We start from the raw sequence: 6,067 nt of genomic DNA on the forward strand, positions 1-6,067 counted from the left end.
AACGGGAGATTCGCATCATGGATGTGCAGCCGACAAATCTGCGGCAACTGTGTGATGCCATCATGTCAATATGGACCAAAATCTCTGAGGAATGCTTCCAGCACCTTGTTGTATCTATGCCACGAAGAATTGAGGCAGTTCTGAAGGCAAAAGGGGGTCCGACCCGTTACTAGCATGGTGTACCTAATAAAGTGGACGGTGAGTGTATATATTAGTGTAAAATTTTAGGTTTAGGCAAAAATGCCAACAAATAATAAAGCTTTATCAATATGAACATAAAATAACAGAGGCAGAAAACAAAGAATCTGTTATAAAAGTTTATTCCATAAAGCCAATACAGTGTTACATTTCCAGAACCTGTGGTTATAATGGTACAGGAGTGTATCCTCGTATCTTACCCATTAACTATTGGAAGAAGAGCTGGAGAGCAGCTGAAATAAATGGTAGGAATCCACAGAGGCGGCAGATACAGCCTATTGCCAGATATGTGTATTATTATAATTTGTGCAGCTTTGTTTGCTGATGCAAGGCGCTGAAACATGGCGCAAGCAGCCACATCGGGAGCCAGATAACACGGGCCGGCATTACTTTCTGATACATCACTGCCTGTCCTGGAGTCTGGAGCAGTAAATGAAGCATGGCCTCTCCGCTACAAGCCAGGCATTAGCCCTAGATCAGACGCCAGAGATTCGTTAACACCCGGCTAATCTCGCCCTACGCAGCCCTGATTTACATGTCGCTAATGTTTTCCACTTCTGTTTATGGAAATGAAGCTGCAAAGGAGAGAAATAAAATGTAACCGCTTCTTACAAAAATAACCCGCACCCATATCTACTGTACAGCCATAGTAATAGAGGAGGTGGGAGAGGGGTCAGAAGCATAAAAAAATAAAACTGATCGATTATGTGTATTTTCATATTAATAATATCAATGAAGGAGGAATGTCCGCAGCTATTGGAGGGACCGCTGAAGATTCCTTACTTATATAGCACCTTCATATGGCAAGTAAAGTGCTAGTATTATAATACGGGGGTCCCTAAGGCTGAGTTCACATGGGTTTGTTTTTTTTTGTTCAGAATTTGACAGAGGCCACCTCAGAATCCAGAACCAAAAACGGGTAGACGTGACTGGATGCCGATGCAGTCGCGGCACTCCGCTCCAGATTAGGCCCAAATGAATGGGTCCTGTTGGGAAGGAGGTGTCGCGAGGTGGACAACCGCGGCTGAATGATCGGCTCCCATTGATTTCAATGGGAGGCGGTTTTTTAACCTGGATTCTGAGACAAAATCCGGCACAAAATATCCCTGTGTGATCCCGGCCTTAGCCCCAGGGAGGTAAAAAAAAAAAAAAAATAAATAAATAAATAAAAAAATAAAATGCAGCTTTGGTTGATATTAAACAAAAATCTCATTCACTTGGTTGGTACTGTAAAAACATAGCGCTCATTTCTGAGTCAGAAACATTGCATTTCCATGTTGGGCCTTCGCCATTTTTTCATAATTTCAAAATTCTTGGACACTGTTAGTGAAAAAGTTAGTTTAAAAATTTAGATTTTATGGTGGTCTAGTCAAAAGATCAACAGTAAATCCAGGTGACTCTTGCATATATTTTCCTATGGTGCCCCCATGGTCCTGGACAAGCACCCAGTCTGCCACTAACTAAAACCAACCTCACTAACTCACAGGATTTGCCTTTACAAAGTGCAGATAAAATTGCCCTGAAGAATCACACAGAAAAAATAACTAAAAAACTTGCTGTCAATGGTAGGCAAAGCGGCATGAGTTTTTATACGCCATTTCTAATGAATGTCTAGATTTTAAAGGGTTACTTCCCTTTACGATAGAATATCACTAGGTGGGGGTCCGACCTATGGAATCCCCTTTTGATCCTGAGAAAGGAAGAGCTGCAGTGATGGAGTTTAAGGCCTGGTTCACATCTGCGTTGGTATTCCTTTCAGGGGGAGTCCACATGTGGACCCAGCAAACGGAATACCAAACGCAATTGCAAGTGGTGTGCAGTGAAAACACACGGACCCCATAGACTATAATGGGGTCCGTGTGCTTGTTGCCAGATCTCCACACAGAATATGTGGACAGAAAAGTTCTTCACAATCTACTTTCCTGTCTGCATGATTCGTGTGGGCAGCACGCACATGGACCCCATTATAGTCTATGGGATCCGCGTGTTTTCACTGCACAGCACTTGCAATTGCATTTGGTATTCCATTCGGGGGGTCCCCATGCAACTCCCCCAAATGGATTACTGATGCAGATGTGAATGAGGGGTCAGGTTTTCGCTTCCCTGCTGTGCAGTAAGGCCCCATTCACATAGCATAGCCCTTTAAGGGATGAGGACTTTCTGAATGTCCTCTCTGCAGGGCGCTTGTAGATTCCCCCATAGTTTGTAGTAATAAGGTAATCGGTCTTGTTCACATACTGCAGTCACAACAAGACTTGGATTTGACAAATATATTTCTGCAATTCTGATTTTGGTCATTACAAAATTGCACTGTGTGAACATGGTCTTACACTAGACAGCTGTGCCCACAGGCCCTAGGCATTAGCACAGGTCAGTGCTGCAGATTCTCGCATTGTATTCGCTCACTGACACGTGTTTTATTATGTGCACCTGCTTATTTGTCAGATGGAGCTTTTCCAGCACAGGACAATTAGAAAGCTTTAGTTTCTTCTTGGTAACTGGAAATTGTATTCCAGGTGTCAGACAGAAAGGCGACACGGGCCAAATTCAGCATACAAAACCAGTTTGGGTTGTTTTACATAGTTGTAGGAAAATGCCAGAATTTTTTGGTTGCGCTATATATATATATATTTTTTTTTTATTGCTGTAGGTGTAATAGTCAGATATTTCCATAGACTTCTTGTTGAAAAGGAAGGGGGAGGGCAAATCTTCAAAAAGCAAAATCAACAAAAACACAACTTTCCTACTCCATGTGGCTTCAGCTTTCAGGTATGTTCACACAATGGAATTTGTACAAGCTGAAAAAAAAAAAGTTCGGCTTCAGGAAATGGTAAATTTGCAAATCCTGCCCAAGCCAACAAGTTTTTTTTTTCTGCATAGTTTGCAGGGAGTGCACAGATCGACACTCGGCGAGATATCCTAGTACAATCCATTATGCATTCAAGTCTACAGCAATGAGCAGGATAAAACCTCTTCTATAATCATCTGTGTCATTGGAACGAAGTGGATCGGAACCCATAGACCTGAATGCAGAACAGAATGTACTCCAAGGCCATTCTGCTGAAAACTTGGCCGCATAAGGGAAGCACACAGTAGTGAGCCTGGGGCCCCTTGTGGGGGGAAAAAAAAAAAAAAAAAAAAATAAAAAAAAAAAAAAATCGCAGTGTTTTACAGTCTGGGTAAAGTGGATGGGATACTAGCGAATCTCATGCTCACTTTGCATTAAAAACCACAGTGGGAACACGCTGCAACTTCCAAAACCAGCACAGGTTTTGGAAATCGCAGCATGTCAATTATAGCTACAGAAATGGTGGCGGATTCCCCATAGGTATAATGGTAACAGAAAGTCCACAGAGAAAACCTCTGCAAACTTTCTGTCTAAAGCACTGCAGGAAGAACCGCGATGCATTGCTGCGTGTTTTTTTTCCACTGCGCTTTTTTCCTGTGGGGCCCTAGCCTCAAACTGCTTTCTTATTTAGGCCATTTTTGACCCTTTCTTTATACTTCCCCATTCCTTTTGAACCCACTTATGGCTGTCTCAAACTGAATGAAAACCTGTCACAAACCCTTCAACCTCCATTATGTGTGAATAACTTTAAAGAAGGACCAAAAAGAAAGGCCCAGAACGTGATAGGAGATCTGATACTGTGGCTGGTCTTTAAGTTGCTGCTCAAAATTAAACGTCTGCTGCCTACTGAAGTGTCAGGGCTCGGTCACATCTGCGCCCGGGAGTCCGTTCTGCAGGTTTCCGTTTCCTGCACAAAACAGGGGCAGGAGACGGAAACCTGCCGGCATCTTTCAGTCCCATTCATTTGAATGGGTTTGAAAAGTGTCTGGCCGTGAGCGCCGGTGAGCGTTTTATGCTATCCGCGGCTAAACAGTTTTTTGTTTTTTTTTTAAACCGGACACAGAGTCGGACATGCAGTACTGTGTGTCCGGTTTAAAAAAAAAAAAAAAAAAAAAAAAAAAAGTCGTCGCGGAGCGCTTAAAATGCTCACCGGCGCTCACGGCCGGACCCGGTATGACAGGCTTCCATCTTCTGCCTGCAGAAGATGGAAACCTGATAACGGAGTCCAGACGCTGGTGTGAACCCAGCGTCAGTCTTCACTGTAAGCTCTGTCATTCTATTTAGGAAGACGATGTTACTAGTCCTGAACATGGATAAGGTTAGAAACTTTTCTAAAGTGTATGCAATTGGGAATGGGAACTAAATTGTGACAGCTGAACTTCCAGTGTAAAATTGTGCACCACTGTAGAAGAACCCCATTGTACCTATATTATGGTACAATTCTACTTGTGCAGACAATGCCCCACCTTGCAGAAATGCAGTATTTTTTTGTTGTGTGTGTTTTGAGCCAAAGTCAAGAAACCTGAGGCTACATGAGGCTTTAGTCTAAGGCTAAAGCCCCACATTGCGGAAACGCAGCTTTTTATGTTGCATTTTTTTGAGCCAAAGCCAGGAGTGGATTAAGCAGAAGGGAGCGGTATAAGGGCTTTCTCTATACTAATATATATATATATATATATATATATATATATATATATATATATATATATATATATATATATATCCTTTTGTAGCCATTCTTGGATTTGGCTCAAAAAAAACGCAACAAAATCTGCAACCGAGGGGGCCACACGGTGGCTCAGTGGTTAGCACTGCAGCTTTGCAGTGCTGGAGTCCTGGTGTTCAAATCCCGCCAAGGGCCTAAAACCATCTGCAAGGAGTTTGTATGTTCTCCCCGTGTTTGCATGGATTTCCATCCCATATTCAAAAAAAAAAAAAAAAAGACATAATGATAGGGAAAAATGTACATTGTGAGCTCTATGTGGGGCTCACAATCTACATTTGAAAAAAATAAAATAATCTGCAACCGAAAAAGCTGCGTTTCCGCAACGTGGGGCCTCAGCCTAAAAAAGGAAATGCCACCTCTTCTGACACATGTAAAGAGCTGCATGTTCCTCTGTTATTACTCCTAGATCTGGCGCTTTTGCAGCAGTATAATTCTACTACACCTGCTCTGCATTGCACCTATACAGAACTCCAAATATTACTATAATAGGTGACTGTCCCATCAAAACCCCCCTTTAATACTAGTAATCTTATGATCGATAGAGACCTGACCTCTGTGACCACCAGATTTGTCTGGGGGTGAAGTAGCCCTTGTCTTCTCATCTCCTCTGCAGCAGCGAGACCCGCCGGAGCAAAATCTGCTGCAGGTTAGAGGCTCCTTTCTCTGGTGTATAGAAATGGGTTCCCTATACAGGTTTTATCACCAGTATGGGGGATCACGAGTATGGAGTCCCATGTCCTTTATATGGGCTAATGGCTGCACATGCAGATTAGACGGCAATATCTGACTTAGGCAATGTTCACACTACCTGTATTAGAGTCCGTTGCGGTCATTCATCATAGTCAGCCCCTAGATTTTGAATTCTAGTCCATACGGCAGGATCGGTGTGGGCGCCCTATCCCGTAGACAGGTGATACACGAAGTTACAATCCCTTTAAGTTGTCTGTACAGTAAATAAACCTACACCTTTTGAAATGGTGGAAAATTCAGCAACGACCCCCAAAAGTGTACCTGGAATACAAACTGGCACAGCCAGAAGGCACAATACTGACAGACGTCTTCCATGCATGTGCGGGGACCAATAATAATCTTACAAGACCCCCCACTTTTTAGCAAGTCGGTTCCCCCAGTGCAATGATCTGCCCTACATTGGAAATCTACCCCCCTGTAGTGAGGGCTGAGGTCTCATGTGTGCACATACTTCTACATCAATGAGGTAGGTAACCCTGATATAACACGTACCAGCAGAAGGTCCGCGGACCAGGACCCATCTGACCGGTGAGGAGGTAATGACC

Source organism: Leptodactylus fuscus, chromosome 9, assembly GCF_031893055.1.
Source record: "Leptodactylus fuscus isolate aLepFus1 chromosome 9, aLepFus1.hap2, whole genome shotgun sequence".
In the NCBI taxonomy this organism is placed as follows: Eukaryota; Metazoa; Chordata; class Amphibia; order Anura; family Leptodactylidae; genus Leptodactylus; species Leptodactylus fuscus.